General features: G+C 43.0%; 1 pseudogene; it reads left to right on the forward strand.

Annotated features, from left to right (window-relative positions):
- The first annotated feature begins 121 nt into the window (after window positions 1–121).
- Window positions 122–1,145, forward strand: LOC101605769 (annotated as a pseudogene).
- The last annotated feature ends 16,447 nt before the right edge of the window (window positions 1,146–17,592 follow it).

A 17,592-nucleotide genomic window follows, 5' to 3' on the forward strand; every position in this document is an offset into this window, starting at 1 on the left:
GGTGCCCTGCACCCCTTACCCAGTGGGCTCAGGGGGCTACTCCGCCCTTCACCACCCTTCTCCAAACCTCTGTTTTGGGCCGGGCTGCGGGAGTTGATGAAACCCAGGGGCCAAGAGTCCGATGAAACTGTGCACAGTTTTGCCCAGCGCCGCCTTGGACCTGAGGTGGCATCTCTAGCCATGGACAGTCTCTGCCGTGGAGTGTTTGCAGGCAACAGCCGTGAGCTCAGCATCCGGTCCTGTTTTCCCAGTCTCTTCCAAGCTGAGCAAACCCATCGGTCCATATTACTGGGGCTGCTGCTGGGGGCAGGGAAAACTCCACAGCCAGACTCTGGACTTATTCGCCAGGCCAGGGCTAAGCGATGGAGCCAGTGGTCACTTCGTGGAGGGCTGGAGATGTTGCCCCAGGCCCTTCATACACACCTGACCAGCAAAGGGGTCAGTGTTCTCAGAGGTCACCTAGTCTGTGGGCTCAGCCTCCAGCCAGAAGGGTGCTGGAAGGTGTCTCTAGGAGACAGCAGTCTGGAAGCTGACCACATTATTAGTGCCATTCCAGCTCCAGCACTCAGCAAGCTGCTCCCTGCCGAGGCTGTACCTCTGGCTCGTGTCCTGAGTACCATCACCGCTGTGTCCGTAGCTGTGGTGAATCTGCAGTACCGAGGAGTTCATCTGCCTGTCCAGGGATTTGGACATTTGGTGCCATCCTCAGAAGACCCAATTGTTCTTGGCATCGTATATGATTCAGTTGCTTTCCCTGAGCAGGATGGGAACCCCCCAGGCCTTAGAGTGACTGTGATGTTGGGAGGTTCCTGGTTACAAATGCTAGAAGCTAGTGGCTGTGAACTGTCTGAGGAGCTGTTTCAACAACGGGCACAGAAAGCAGCTGCCACACAGTTAGGTCTGAAGGAGCAACCAAGTCACTGCTTGGTCCATTTTCACAAGAACTGTATTCCCTAGTATACACTAGGCCACTGGCAAAAACTGGAGTCAGCTATGCAGTTCTTGGCTGCTCAGAGGATGCCCCTGACTCTGGCTGGAGCCTCCTACGAGGGGGTCGCTGTCAACGACTGTATAGAGAGTGGGCGCCAGGCAGCAGTCACTGTCCTGGGCACAGAATCTAATAGCTGATCCCCCCAACTCCTAGTTATGAAAATAAAGAAAGTTTCTGGAAAAATAAAATAAAATAAAAAATAAAATCTATGGCAAGAAATTTGAATTCTCACATAACAAGAAATCTTAAGGAGAGGAGACCTCTGGTTAAGATGGTGGTATAGGAACCATGCCAAAACAGCCTAGGGGAGAAAAAGCCAAAAACAGCCAGCAAAATACACTCTTCTACTAAAAAGGGAAGGTGTATAATAAATTATCAACCACAACAGAGAAGTAGGAGAGACCCAGAACGTCTAGAGACCACAGAAGCAGGTAGAAGTGGCTCCAGCAGTGGCAGCACCAGGTCCATGTGGCCACGGCCACCAGGCTTGGCCTGAGCCACAGGAAAAGCCAGGTGAGGGGATTTTCCACTCACACTGGCCTCCTTGCAAACTCAGGAAGAAAACTCAGTAGCTGAGGCCAATAAGCCAGAAAGGAGATATAAAGGGAATAGAAAGGGAGGGAGGGGGACTTAATAGGATGGTATTTTATATATGTAAATAGAAGAACAGATTAATGGGGGTAAAAAGGCCTAAATGAGGTCAGGGGAAGAGATTGAATAAAGAAAAGGTGGAGGGAGGACTAATCAAAATCTAAGAGGATATAAATAAATAAGTCTTATGGAAACCTACTTTTTTGGACCATGGAATACTCAGAAGCCATAAATTGTTACTAGAAAATTTTCAGTGCCAGGGATAGGATACCTTCCAGTGAGTTGCTGGCCAGGGAGGTCCTTGATACCCCCAAAACATTATAGGCCATTGCCAAGGCCCTTGGTTTCCTAACAGGGATAGATGATAAAACCCTATTGCTGAAGACTCCACAAACTTGGGCTGCAAGGCCACTGAGAAATCCACTAGAACTGAGCTGATAACCTCCTCAAAATAGACAAGCTGACAGAAAGCTGGAAAAAGCTATGCTGCATGCAGTTCAATGGGAGATAGAGAAATCACTAGTGAAGATTCCCAACAATGGACACTGCAAGCCTTATATTTTTGCCAGCCAGGCCAAATGAGCCTATGGGTGCAATAATGGTGCGTCTTTTATGGGGGAAACAAACCACCCTCTAATTGAACTGGAGGCCCACTCCATGGGAGGGAATACATCCCTGATAGTGAAAACCACAGCAGGTGTAGTCATGAGCCCTAGGGGTATAATGTCTGCTGATAGCTGGCTAAATGTATATACTATACTCACCAAACTGTCCAGCAAGTACTTCTCTTAATGTTCATACCCATATATTAATGCTACTCTCTTGGGGCCGGGCATGGTGGCGCACGCCTTTAATCCCAGCACTTGGGAGGCAGAGGTAGGAGGATTGCCATGAGTTCAAGGCCACCCTGAGATGACAGAGTTAATTCCAGGTCAGCCTGGACCAGAGTGAGACCCTACCTCGAAAAACCAAAAAAAAAAAAAAAAAAAAAAAGCTACTCTCACTTGTGGTTAGAGAAGCTTCTCTTTTCAGGTGGCAGTGACCTTGGGATGACTCAGAAAGCACCATGGTGCTGAGAAGTGACAGAGGAGTGCTCAGCACTGCAATATCTCTGTCATACCTTCCAAGTCTCAGGCTCTATTGCAAAAGAGGTCGTGGAAAAGGTGTAAGAGTCAAAGGAAGGGTAGGACTCCTTACAACGTGCTCCTCCAGACACAAAATGGCCTGGATATCCCTGACCTCAAAGTACCTGACACCACCTATACAAGACCATCATAATAGGAGGAAAAGATCATGACATCAAATAAAAGAGGGACTGATTGGGGCAGGAGGGAAGGTTATGAAGGAGAGTGGACTTTCAAAGGGGAAAGTGGGGGAAGGGAGGGAATTACCATGGGATATTGTTTACAATTATGGAAGTTGTCAATAAAAATAAATAGTAAAAAAAAGAAAGAAATGTTAAGGAGAGAGCCACCCCATCATACCTCAAAAGGGCCCTGACTGAAACTAAGGAAAATTGGCAAAACAAGCAAGGGTGCTGTTTTCCTGATGAACCAGATACCAGCAAAAGGGGGAAGGAGACCAACACAGAGAAAAATCAACTCCTACCAAATCAGAGAGCCAGAGCTCCAGAGGCCCCCAACACCTCATCACTGAAGCAGACCAAAAATGAATGCAACATGGGTCAGGGAAATTTTGCAGAAGATGGGGTGTAAAGAATGTCAGAGCCACATGTTGGGTCTTGATATACAGAGACATTTATCTTACCCATAACTGTGGGCTAACCCCACAATGCACGACCCATTTACATCAACAAGGAGGGGCCAATGGGGAGGGGGTAGGTCATGGATGAGACTAATAATGGTACCAAACTGCCTGTACTTGCAGAATAGAAAACTAATTAAAAAAAAAGAGAGAGAAAGAAATGGGAAGGGAGGATGGCAGGGACAAACAAAACAGCTCGTGATCATTAGAACCAGTGGGAAAACTTGAGCCACCATCCACAGCCTCTCCTCCCCCACTGCCAGTGCAAGCTCAAGTGGCAGAAGCACCAGAGACCAGGGGAAGGGAGCTCGCCTGCACAGCACCCAGCACATACGATCAGAGCAGTGACCCACATATCCAGCCAGCCTACCTGAGCCCACAGCACAGCAAAGAGGGAACTAAGACCAAAGCCATCCCAAAAGGTGACTGGGATTACACCAAGTCAATACTGGCCACATATGCCTGGTGTATAGGCTTGCATCAGAAGTGCTAATTGCATCTTCCATGTCAGGGTAAATTATATGTTAAATCTGATGTATGGTCGGATTTGCCATTCTTAAAAAAGCTATATTTTGGGCTGTCATTTGTTGCTTCCTGGCTTATAGTGCCTTTGTCTCCTCTTCTGTCGTTCATTGGGGAAGGGTCTCACTCAGTCACAAACTGACTTAGAACCCTCTACAGACCAGAAATCTTAGCCTCCCAGTTGACAGGATTAAGGGTGTGGGGCAACATATATCCTTAGGGACAGTGACTTTGTTAGAGGATTGGTTTGTCATAATGCCTACTCTTGAATAAATACTCTGTGCTGTCTTTCATTGAATGTGTACATTGTTTAGTTAACTTTTAGAATCTGCCTGTATTTTGTTCCACTCAGCCTGCTTGAATACTCTCATAGCAGGCAAACCCAACACTTAAGAGTCACTTTTGTGGTTACTCTGAGAGTCTTCAGAGCCACATCTTCCACCTTAAGCTCCACCCTGAAAACATATAATATCAGATTGATTGCTACTCTAGTAATGTTGCAGATAATTAGAAAACCCAAGCATTAAATTAATCCAAGATGCAAAAATATATACATTATAATACAAGAAACACAAAAAATCAAGACAATAAAAACCCACCAAAAAGTATTAATGCATCAGAAATGACCTCCAATGAGACTGATTTAGAGAAAATACCTGAGAACTATTTCAAAAGAATGATTATAAATATGTTCAAAGAAACCAAAGAGGAAATAAAAGGAATCAAAGAAGACCCAGGACACCAATTTAATGAGATAAGGAAGTCAATACAAGACATAAATAAGGAAATAGAAATAATAAAGAAAAACCAGCCAGAATTACTAGCAATGAAGAACACAGTTAATGAAATAAAAAACTCTGTAGAAAATCTCACCAGTAGAATGGATGAAGGAGAGGACAGGATATCTAAACTAGAAGTCCAGGTGGTAGATCTAATACAGTCTAACAAAGAGAAAGACAAACTAATAGGAAGGTATGAATGGGAATTTCAAGATATTCAGGAGACTACAGAAAGATCAAACATAAGAATTCAGGGTATAGTAGAAGGAGAAGAATTTCACTCCAAAGACATAGTAGGCATCTTCAGCAAAATCATAGAAGAAAACTTCCCCCAAATTGGGAAGGAGATGTCAATGTAGATACAGGAAGCCTTTAGAACACCAAACAGACAAAACCTGGAAAGAACCTCTCCTCACTATATTATAATTAAACTACCAAACATACAAACCAAAGAAAATATATTGAAAGCAGTTAGAGAGAAAAATCAAGTCACATATGAAGACAAGCCTATCAGGATTACAGCAGATTACTCAACACAAACCTTAAAAGCCAGAAGGTCTTGGAATGATGTATTCCAAGTTCTGAAAGACAACAAGTGTCAACCAAGGTTACTTTATCCTGCAAAGCTATCCATTCAAATAGATGGCAAAATAAAGATATTCCACAACTAAAGCAGACTAAAGGAGAATTTGAAGACAAAACCAGCTCTTCAGAAAATACTTGAAAGAAAAGCACACATATAAGGAACCTGGAAAAAGCAAACCATACTCACATACTAGTTAATATAAGAGAGCAAAGGTAAAACTGGAAGAACTACAAAACAAGAAAAATGGCAAAAATAAATACACACCTTTCAATAATCACTCTTAATATCAACAGCCTGAATGCACCAACCAAAAGACACAGGTTTGCAGGATCCTTCAATTTGTTGCCTCCAAGAAACTCACCTTTCAGAGGAAGGGGGTAGGTCATGGATGAGCCTAACAATGGTACCAAATTGACTGTATTCGCTGAATACAAAACTAATAAATAAAAAAATAATAAAAAAAAAACCACTGTTGAAAGAAAATGGGGTTAATTCAGGGAAATAAAACTGTTAGAATTTGAAAAAAAAAGAAACTCACCTTTCTACAAAAGATGGACACTATCTTAGGGTGAAAGGTTAGAAAATGGTGTTTCAAGCAAATAGGTCTAGAAAACAAGCAGGGATTTCTATCCTAATATCTGACAAGGTAGACTTCAGTCCAACATTAGTTAGGAAAGATAAGGAAGGTCACTTTATATTGATTAAAGGAACACTCCAATAAGAGGACATTATAATCCTAAACATATATGCACCTAACATGGGGGCTCCCAACTTCAAACAAATGCTATTAGAACTAAGGTCACAGATAACACCAAACACAGTGGTAGTGGGTGACTTCAACACCCCACTCTCATCAATTGACACGTCATCCCAACAAAAAATAAACAGAGAGGCATCTGAATTAAATGAGGCCATAGAAGGAATGGACTTAACAGATACATACAGGACATTTCATCCAAATGCTACAGAATATACACTCTTTTCAGCAGCACATGGAACATTCTCTAAAATAGACCATATGTTAGGACACAAAGCAAATCTTAACAAATACAGGAAAGTTTAAATAATTCCTTGCACTCTGTCTGATCATAATGGGATCAAACTATAAATCAATACCAAGAAAAGCCATAGAGCATACACAAAATCATGGAAACTAAACAATACACTACTAGATGATGAATGGGTCAATGAAGAAATCAAGAAGGAAATCAAAACATTTATAGAGTCAAATGATAATGAGAACACAACTTACCAAAAGTTTGGGACACAATGAAGGCAGTCCTAAGAGGTAAATTTATACCTTTAAGTGCCTATATTAAGAAGTAAACAACTTAATGCTTCACCTTAAGGCCTTGGAAAAAGAAGAGCAAGGCAAACTGAAAATAGTAGCCAGGAAGAAATAATAAAGATTAGGGCAGAAATAAATGAGATAGAAACAAAAATTCCAAAGAATCAATGAAACAAAGAGGTGGTTCTTTGATAGACAAGATTGATATACCCTTAGCAAATCTGATAAAAAAAAAAAAAAAGAAAAGAAAAAGAGCCGGGCGTGGTGGCACATGCCTTTAATCCCAGCACTCGGGAGGCACAGGTAGGAGGATCACCGTGAGTTCAAGGCCACCCTGAGACTCCATAGTGAATTCCAGGTCAGCCTGAACCAGAGTGAGACCCTGCCTCGAAAAACCAAAAAAAAAAAAAAAAAGAGAGAAGAGACACAAATTAATAAAATTATAGATGAAAAAGGCAACATCACAACAGATACCAGAGAAATTTTTAAAAATCATAGGGATATACTATAAGAACATATACTCCACTAAAGAAAGAAATGGATGATTCCTTGATTTATATGACCTACCTAAATTAAATCAAGATGAGATTTACCACTTCAATAGACTTCCTCCAGCAAGGCCCCACCTTCCAAGTGGCCATCAGCTTCAACCAAGCATTCAGAGCACACCAATTTATGGGGGACATCTAATTCAAAACCACCATAACAATCCAGGAATTTGAATGCAGAACCAAGAAATAGTTTGATTCCAACCTTTCCTAAAATAAGTAACTGTTTCCTTGTATTTTTTTATGAGAGAGAGAGAGAAAGAAAGAGAGAGAGAGAGAGAAATCTTGTGTGCCAGGGCCCCAGCCACTGCAGTTGAACTCCAGACAAATGCATCATCTGTGTACATGTGAGACTGTGCGTGCTTGCGTCGCCTTGTGCATCTGGCTTATGTGGGATCTGGAAAGTCAAACATGAGTCCTTAGGCTTTGCAGGCAAGTGCCTAAACCACCACTAAACCATCTCTCCAGCCCAAGCAACTTTTTTTTTTTTGAGGCAAGCCCAAGAGCCTGCCTTTTTTTTAATGTGTGAGAGAGAGTGTGTGAGAAAGAATTGGCATGCCAGGGCCGCCAGCCACTGCAATCAAACTCCAGAGTGCATGTGCAACCTTGTGCCCTTGCATCACTGCATCTGGCTTACATGAGACCTGAAAAGTCAAACATGAGTCCTTAGGCTTTGCAGGTAAGCACCTTAACTGCTAAGCCATCTCTCCAGCCCTCAAGTAACTTATTTTTTTTTAAAGACTTTTTTTTTAATTTATTTATTTGAGAGAGACAGACACAGAGAGAAAGACAGATAGAGGGAGAGAGAGAGAATGGGCGCGCCAGGGCTTCCAGCCTCTGCAAACGAACTCCAGACGCATGCGCCCCCCTTGTGCATCTGGCTAACGTGGGACCTGGGGAACCGAGCCTCGAACCGGGGTCCTTAGGCTTCACAGGCAAGCGCTTAACCGCTAAGCCATCTCTCCAGCCCTCAAGTAACTTATTTTAAAGCCTTTTATTCATTTATTTATTTCATTTGTTTAGGTGTTTTTGGTTTTTTTTTTTTTTGAGAGAAGGTCTCAAATTTCCCAGGTGGGCCTCAAACTCACTATGTAGCTGAGGATAGCCTTGAACTCCTGATCCTTGTACCTCCACCTTTTCAGTACTGGTGAGATTATAGGCATATTCCAACATGCCCAAATTATGAAGTACTGGGGATTAATCCCAAGGCTTCATGCATGCTGTGGGCATTCTACCAACCCAGCCTAGTGACTCAATTTAAAAGAGAATAGCCAGGCTATTGGTGGTGCACACCTTTAATCTCAGCACTCAGGAGGCAGAGGTAGAAGGATCGCTATGAGTTGGAGGGCACCATAAGACTACATAGTGAATTCCAGGTCAGCCTGGGCTAGAGTGAAACCCTACTTCGGAAAATAAAAGGAGAGAGAGAGAATAATTTTTCCAGATGATTTTCAAACTATAGGAGCACAAAAGCTAGCTTAGGAGTGTCTATAAATTCCATTTGGCTTTTTCTGACATTTTATGTTCTACAGTCAAGACTAGCTGCTGGACAGTCCCTCGGTGCAAGGCCGTAAGTTGAACAGTGTCCCACAGGATTTGTGTGGCTGAAACTCTTACGATTGGCTTGTCAAGACTTTCAGAGTGAGCTCTCACAATGACTACACAAGCAGCCAAACAAAAGTAGAGCAATGATTTATATCCAAAGACACAGGGAACAGAAAGAAAGGCTATGATGTGAACACGCAGGTCCCTGATGTGAACACACAGGTCCCAACGAATCCCAGAGCCAGAGTTGCGCATGTGCTCCCGGCCCTCGTGAGTCAGAGCCCATGAGATGCCCCAACACATAGCTCCTTTGATTCTCCTCGCTCACATGCTACATGGCCTGTTTATGAACCCCAGCATGCCAGCCTCAGCAGATGAGCCCAGAAAGTCCACACAGACAAACAAAGTCAGCTTAGCATCCAAAGTTAGAAATCTTCAAGGACCCACTTAATGAGGAAAGAGTTTTGATTTGATATTTTTGTGCACTCCTTAAAAATGTGGTTAATGGGGGTATACCTAAGTGGTGTAGTGCTTATGCATAAGGCCGTGGATTTGAGCCTCAGCACTGCAGAAAGAGAAGAAGGGAGGAAGGAGAAAGGAAGGAAGGGAGAGAGGGAGGGCAGGAGGAAGGGAGGCTGATCTAATTGCTCCACTGTTCTCTGACAGTATTTCAACTTTTTTTTTTACACCAGTGACTTTGGTGGAATTTATCCCCACACTCTTGTCCTGACCTGTTTTAGCAATCCCACCTGCGTTTAAGAGTCAGTTATAGACATCAGTGAGTGTCAATCCACACAGCCCTACCCCAGAAGAACGTGGAGCAAGTGGAGACCATCATAAGAAATGACATATATAAGCCGGGCGTGGTGGCGCACGCCTTTAATCCCAGAACTCGGGAGGCAGAGATAGGAGGATCACCGTGAGTTCAAGGCCACCCTGAGACTACAGAGTTACTTCCAGGTCAGCCTGGACCAGAGTGAGACCCTACCTCGAAAAACCAAAAAAAAAAAAAAAAAAAAAGAAATGACATATATATGCAGAGCAAGTAAAACACTAGTTTTTTCTTTTTTTAAAAAAATATTTTTTGTTCATTTTTTATTTATTTATTTGAGAGCGACAGACACAGAGAGAAAGACAGATAGAGGAAGAGAGAGAGAATGGGCGCGCCAGGGCTTCCAGCCTCTGCAAACGAACTCCAGACGCGTGCACCCCCTTGTGCATCTGGCTAACGTGGGACCTGGGGAACCGAGCCTCGAACCGGGGTCCTTAGGCTTCACAGGCGAGCGCTTAACCGCTAAGCCATCTCTCCAGCCCAACACTAGTTTTTTCAACCTAATATTGCCAAAGATGCCACATGCTTGAGCCACAGTGAGAAATGAAGCTGGAGCTGACCTGGAAACCTCCTCCCTGTTGACTAGCTGTCAATGCTGGAAAGAGCTGTACTGCATGCAGCCTTTTGGGGGAGGGAAACCATCAGTGGTGTTGAATGGCAGTGGGCCCTGCAAGGCTAATGGCTGGCCAGCCAGGCCAAATGTGCCAACTGGTACAATAATGGCATGTCTGTTATGGGGGGAAACAATTGCTCTCTGAGTAGACTGGAGCCACTTCATGGGGGGTGGAGGGCAGGGATACATGCCTGGTACTGAAAACCTAGTCAGAAGCCTATGGCTATGGAGATCATAAGCCCCAAAGGAATAATGCCTGCTGATGCCTGGCTAAATGCATATATTATGCCCACCAAACTGCTTTCTAAACACTAGCTTTCACAAAGACAATTATGTTGACCAGTCAAACAAATAACTCCGACTTTGTAAATGTTCCCTAATATCAGAAGATGATGCTCAAAACAGCGTAGTGTTATCTACATTGTTAAACTTTGAGCTTTGATTATTTCTATGAGCTCAAGTCCATCCAAACTTATCCCAGAGACTTAAATGCAGATGTAGAATGATCTCTGCTTCAGTCAACATTGCACTTCTATTTTTGAATGTTTGTTGGAGAAAAATTATTAGCAAGTAGCCCCAAAACAGGTCATACCACCTGGAAAATGCAGTGTCATCCCAGGCCTGTGTTCTAGATGCCTTAGTTATACCCCCACTCCAACAAAAGGTTCTATTTACTTATTTATTTATTTATTTGAAAGAGAGAGAAGCACATAGAGAATGGGTATATCAGGGCCTCCAGCCACTGCAAACAAACTCTAGACACATATGTGACCTTGTGCATCTGGCTTTATGTGGGTACTGGGGAATTGACCTGGGTCCTTTAGCTTTACTGGCAAGCACCTTGACTGCTCACCCATCTCTCCAGCTACAAAACTTCTCTTTAGACAGAGGCAACAATATCCTGATGACATAGTTATTACCAATGATCAGATCTTATGTTTGGTAAAGCTTAAGGGAGGGCACAGCCCCCAAATATTTGAGAATATCACTCATTTCAGCAAGACCTAATTTCTAATATCCACTGTATAAAACTTTAGGACCAATAGGAATAGTTTCCAAGTGTTATTGCAGCTGCTTTGGGGAGTATGGTCTCTCTGATTAAATACTAGCTGAACCTAAAGTGTAAATTCTTGTTAAATAACCTAATTATATTCTTATAAGAACAGCAAACAAGAAAGCAAGCTTTGTAAAGACAAGAATTTTTGCTCATTGCTGCCTAAAATAATGAGGAGTCTGATATATAGAAGCATGAGTAAGTTTCACAGTGACTTTGCTGAAGTATTAAGTTATAGGCACTATAAATATACAGTTTGTAGGGTCTGGGGTGATGGCTCAATTGACAAAGTGTTTACCGCACAAGAGGGCCTGAGTTCAGATCTCCAGCGCACACGCAAATACCAGTGTGGCAGTGTAAACCATAATCCCAGCACTCAGGAGATGGAGACAGCCAGCAAACGGGCCTGCTAAACTAGACAAATCAGTGTGCTCTGGGTCCACTGAGAGATCCTGTCTCCAAAGAGAGGTGAAGAGTGATAGAGACATTCAACATTGATCTGTGGCCTGTGCGGACATGTGCACACACATGTACCCCCACACATACATATGCCAAAGCAAACACAAATATATGGCTTGCCTATAAGCACACTTAATAGAACAATAATAATAACCAGGCTTGAAACACACCATACTATTTTAGGGCACTAAAGAGCTTAAAGGAAATTAAGGGGTTAATACCCAGATACAAGGACAAGCAAGGTGGCTTTCCATGACTGGATATCAAGTTTCTCTGTGACTGTGTCTACCCGCCAGTCACAGTGTGCTTTCATAAGTCTTCCTCTAAAAATTAAACAACTGTGAGCTAATAACTTCTGGGCTGTATTTTCTGTGTAGAATTTTGTGTGATGTATAGCCTCAATGCTTCTTTCAAAATCCTCCCCTCTCTTTTGAGTAATTTACTTTTGAATTTATAAATCCCTCACTTCAGTACACATCATGTTATTTGAATCAAATTCAACCTCGATCAACTCTAAAAAGGTTAAGAGAAAGACACTATTATTTTAATGACTATACTAAACTCTTAGGTACAAATGCTATTAAACAAAGCCCCTCTTCGCAGCCTGACCTGCAGGTCCCGGCAGGATCAGAGGTAAGATAAGCATGCTGTGCTCAAACTCTAACTCTGCTCAGAGTGTCGGCTCTGGAATACCACCCAGTTCCATTTGATACTCCCAGGCACACTTTTTAGTGAAGTGGACTTCTTATACCTCTATTTTTACATTTAGCCTAACTTAGAGACATTGAGCAAAACTCCCATCTTCTTTTCACTCTATGGCATACATTAATGAAAATATGCCAGCTAGCTACAAAGATTTATCAGCTTTAAAGGCACAGGTTTATTAAAAGGAAGGCAGGACTGGAGAGATGGCTCGGTGGTTAAAGGTGCTTGCCTGCAATGCCAAACAGCCTGGGTTTGATTTCCCCAGCACCCACATAATAAGTAGATGCACAAGGTGGTACATATATCTGGAGTTTGCAGCGGCAAGAGGCCCTGGCACACCCACACTCTCTCTCCCTCTCATTCTCTCTCAAATAAATTTTTTAAAAATGTTTATAAACTAGAAAAGTGGGACAGGAGAGATGGCTTAGCAGTAAGTTGCTTGTCTGCAAAGCCTAAGAGCCCAGGTTTGGTACCCCAGAACCCACATAAGCCACATGCACAAGGTGGCACATGCACACGAGGTGGTACACGCATCTGGAGTTCATTTGCAGTGGCTAAGGCCCTGGCATGCCCCCCTCAAAAAAACACAAAAAATTAAAATAAAAAAAAAAGAGCCAGGCATGGTGACACACACCTTGAATCCCAGCACTCGTGAGGCAGAAGTAGGCGGATCGCTGTGAGTTCAAGGCCAGCCTGAGACTACATAGTGAATTCCAGGTCAGCTTGGGATAGAGTGAGACCATACCTCAAAAACCCAAGAAATTTAAAAAGCGGGTTAGGGAGAAAACTCAGCAGTTAAAGTGCTTGCTTGCAAAGCCTCCTCTCAGCCCAGGTTCAATTCCCTAGTGCCCATGTAAATCCAGATGCACAAAGTGACACATGTGTTTGGAGCTTGTATGCAGCAGCAAGAGGCCCTAGCACATTCACACACTCTCTCAAATAAATAAATAGATGATTTTAAAATAAGAATAAAGAAGGAAGGTGAATACATTTGCAAGACATTACTGTCTTCATCTAATGAACTTCAAGTGCTAAAGGTAGAGGACAAGGTGAAAACATCTAGAGTGGAGCACCTTACGAAAACTAATCTGCTAAAGCAGGGAAGAGCATGTTATTATGTATATAAGCTGAGGCATATTTCATGACATGTATGTAAATATTTGCTATGAAGTAGCATCTTAAACATTTTTCAATTTTCCATATATACCAAAATCAGAATAAGTTTGCTAATTTTTATATGCAAGAAAATTGAACTCATCTTATAAAAAAGAATTAGAATGTTCTTTTCTTACTGATACAATCCTCCAAACTTTAATCAGTCAAAAAGAATTTTCGGTCTGGAGAGATGGCTTAGAGGTTAAGGCGCTTGTCTGTGTGTGGATAAACACAGATCAGTGTAAATAGATTTCTGTCACATTGTTAAATAGATACCTCTGAGGCTGGAGTGATGTCTTAGTGGTTAAGGTACTTGCCTGCAAAGCCAAAGGACCCAGGTTCAAGTCCCAGGACCCATGCAAGGCAACTGCACAAGTTAGTGCATGCATCTGGAGTTTGTTTGCAGAGGCTGGAGGCCCTGGAGCACCCATTCTCTCTCCATCTGCCCCACCCCCTCTTTCAAATAAATAAAACTTTTAAAAAAATTTAAAGAATTTTCCAGAATCTGGGCTGGAGAGATGGCTCAGCAGTTCAGACAGTTGCCTGTAAAGTCTAATGACCCAGGTTCAATTTTCCAGTACCCACATAAAGCCAGATGCATAGGGTGGTACATGTATCTGGAGCTTGTTTGCAGTGGCTGAAGGCCCTGGCTTACACTCTCTTTCTCTATCTCCCTCATTCTCGCTCTCTCTCATTGCAAATAAATAAATAAAATATTTTTTTAAAAAAATCTTCAAATAAAAAGAATATTCCAGAATTGGTTTTACACCTTGCCCTGTGCTAAAAGCTTGCATATGTCTCTGTTTGAATCCTATCATCTTTAATTTACTGAACAGAAAGTTCACAAAGGCTACTGGAAGATATGATGCACTGAAAAGGAGATGGCATTGTTTATGTATCCCTTGGGCTGAAATGCACCCAACACAAGCATCACAAAACTTCAAAATGCCATTTTGTGAAAGCTAGCCAACAAGCCCACCAATATTAATACCATGAAAGATAAGTTGGCTAATGGAAGAAATATTCCAGATTAAAGAGGATGAAAGGGACATAATAACCAGAGACAATTCATGAACCTGGATAGAATCCTGAACTGGGGGTGGTGGGGGTGTTATTCAAAATGTTATTGAAATAATTGGCAACATTGGATAGTTATGTTGATGTTAAGTCTCCTGATTTTGATAATTGCACTATACTAATGTTGAGAATGTCTTTGATCTTAGAAAACAACAGCTGAATAAAATGAGGTTGAAGGAGCCTAATGTCTACAATTTATAGTTCATCTAAAAAAAAAAGAGGTAGGGGGGAGCCAGGCATGGTGGTATACGCCTTTAATCCCAGCACTCAGGAGGCAGAGGTAGGAGGATCACTGTGAGTTCAAGGACACCCTTAGACTACATCGTGAATTCCATGTCAGCCTGGGCTACAGCAAGACCCTACCTCAAAAAAAAAAAAAAAGCAAAAAATAATTTTAAAAAAGAGGGGGGACTGAAGAGATGGCTTAGCAAATAAGGTGCTTGCCTGTGAAGCCTAAGAACTAATGTTCAAATCTCCAGATCCCATGTAGCCACACACACAGTGATGCAAGCGTGCAATGTCACAAGTCTGTGCAAGAGAGAACACATGTCTGACGTTCGTTCACAGTGGCTGAAAGCCCTGGCATACCCATTCTTTCTCTCTTTCATTCTCTCGCTCTCTCTCTCAAAAAAAAAGAAAAGAAAAGAAAAAGAAAAAGAAAGAAAGAAAGAAAAAGAAAAGAAGGTCTGAGCCTGGTGTGGTGGGTCACACCTTTAATCCCAGGAGGCAGAGCTAGGAAGATCACTGTGAGTTTGAGGCTATTGTGAGACTACATAGTGAATTCCAGGTCAGCCTGGGCTAGAGTAAGACCCTACCTCAAATAAATAAATGGGGCTGTAGAGATGCCTTAGTGGTTAAGGCACTGCAAAGCCAAAGGACCCAGGTTTGATTCCCTGGTACCCACATTAGCCAGATGATCAAGGTGGTACACGCATCTGAAGTTTGTTTACAGTGGCTAGAGGACCTGGCACACCCATTCTTTCTCTTTATCTGCTTTCTGTGTCTAGCTATCTCTCAAACAAATAAATGAATAAAAATATATTTGTCATGATTTGATTCAGGTGTCCCCCATAAACTTAAGTGTTCTGAATGCTAGGTTCTCAGCTGAGGGAGATTTGAAAATTAATGCCTCCTGGAAGCAGTGTATTGTTGGGGGTGGGCTTATCGGTATTAAAACCAGTTTCCCCATGTCAGTGTTTGGCACACTCTCCTGTCACTGTTGTCCATCTGATGTTGGCAAGGAGGTGATGTCCACCCTCTGCTCATGCCATCATTTCTCCCTGCCATCATGGAGCTTCTCCTCAAGTCTGCAAGACAAAATAAACCTTTTTGCCCACAAGCTGCTCTTGGTTGGGTGATTTCTACCAGCAATATGAACCTGGATGCAAATATATATATATATATATATTTTTTTTTTTTTTGTGTGTGTGTGTGTGTGTGTGTGTTTTGTTTTTCAAGGTAGGGTCTCACTGTGGCTCAGGCTGATGTGGAATTCACTACGTAGTCTCAGGGTGGCCTCGAACTCTCAGCAATCCTCCTACCTCTGCCTCCCGAGTGCTGGGATTAAAGGCGTGTGCCACCACGCCCCGTCTATGTTGTTGTTGTTTTGTATTAGTTATGCAGACAGTATGTATACAGCCATGTTGGTATCATTGTTAGCCACCTCCCTGTCCCCCCCTTGTTGTTGTTTTTGTTGTTTTAAAATATATTTTATTTATTTACTTGAGGGAGAGAAAGAGGCAGAGAGAGAAAATGGGCGCATGAGGACATCCAACCACTGCAAATGAACTCCAGACGCATGCACCACCTTGTGCGTCTGGCTTATGTGGGTCCTAGAGCATCAATACAGGGTCCTCTGGCTTTGTAGGCAAATGCCTTAACTGCCAAGCCATCTCTCCAGCCCCCGTTTTGTTGTTTTTTTTTTTTTTAATTTGAGAGCGACAGACAGGGAGAAAGACAGATAGAGAGAGAGAGAGAGAATGGGCGCGCCAGGGCTTCCAGCCTCTGCAAACGAACTCCAGACGCGTGCGCCCCCTTGTGCATCTGGCTAACGTGGGACCTGGGGAACTGAGCCTCGAACCAGGGTCCTTAGGCTTCACAGGCAAGCGCTTAACCGCTGAGCCATCTCTCCAGCCCTTGTATTTTTTTTAATGAAAGCACAAGAGAGAGAGAATTCATTATGCCAGGGCCTCCAGCCACTGCAATTGAACTCCAGACGTATGTGCCACCTTGTATGCATGTGCAACCTTACACACTTGTGTCACCTTGTGCATCTGGCTTATGTGGCACCTGGAGAGTGGAACATGGGTCCTTAGGCTCCATAGGCAAGCGCCTTAACTGCTAAGCCACCTCTCCAGGCCGAAAAATATATTTTGATTAATTAATTAAAATTTAAAAACCCAAGTGTATGCCCTTTGGTAGCAGCACATAGAGAAATCAAGCTGGATAGATGCTTCTTCCCTCCTCGTTAGTTTTCATGATAGCAGAAGGTGCTATACAGGCTGCAAGGGAAGCAAAACCTTCAACAGTCTTACCTAGCGTGGGTCCTGTGAGCTACACAACAAACCTGCCAGGCAAGATTGTACCCACTGCTACAATAGTGGCATAATAGTCATGCCACTACCCATGTAAGCTAGATGCACCAGATGGTGCGTGCACCTGGGAGTTCGTTTGCAGTGGGTGGAGGCCCTGGAGCTCCCATTCTCTTCCTCGCTCTTTCTCTCTCTCTCTCTCTCTCAACAAATAAATAAAATATATATATTTTTAAATCCAGTCAAAGGCCTATGGCTGGGGAGGTTACAGGCCTCAGTGGGGAAGCTATTCCTGTGTTTCTTGCTACAAGAGCAGGTTGTGACCATAGATGAGTGTGCTACTTTCAGCCTTAGTCAAAGAAGCTCCTTTTGAGAGTGGATGATGGTGGCGGCAGGGATTCCTAACCGGTCAAAGTACTGGGAATACGTGACTGTTAAGTGCTCATCACTAAAAGAGACATCTAGGGCTGGAGGGATGGCTTAGCTGTTAAGGCGTTTGCCTGCAAAGCCAAAGGACCCAGGTTCAATTCTCCAGGACCCCATGTTGCCAGA

The sequence above is a fragment of the Jaculus jaculus genome, chromosome 16 (assembly GCF_020740685.1).
Source record: "Jaculus jaculus isolate mJacJac1 chromosome 16, mJacJac1.mat.Y.cur, whole genome shotgun sequence".
NCBI classification, from domain to species: Eukaryota; Metazoa; Chordata; class Mammalia; order Rodentia; family Dipodidae; genus Jaculus; species Jaculus jaculus.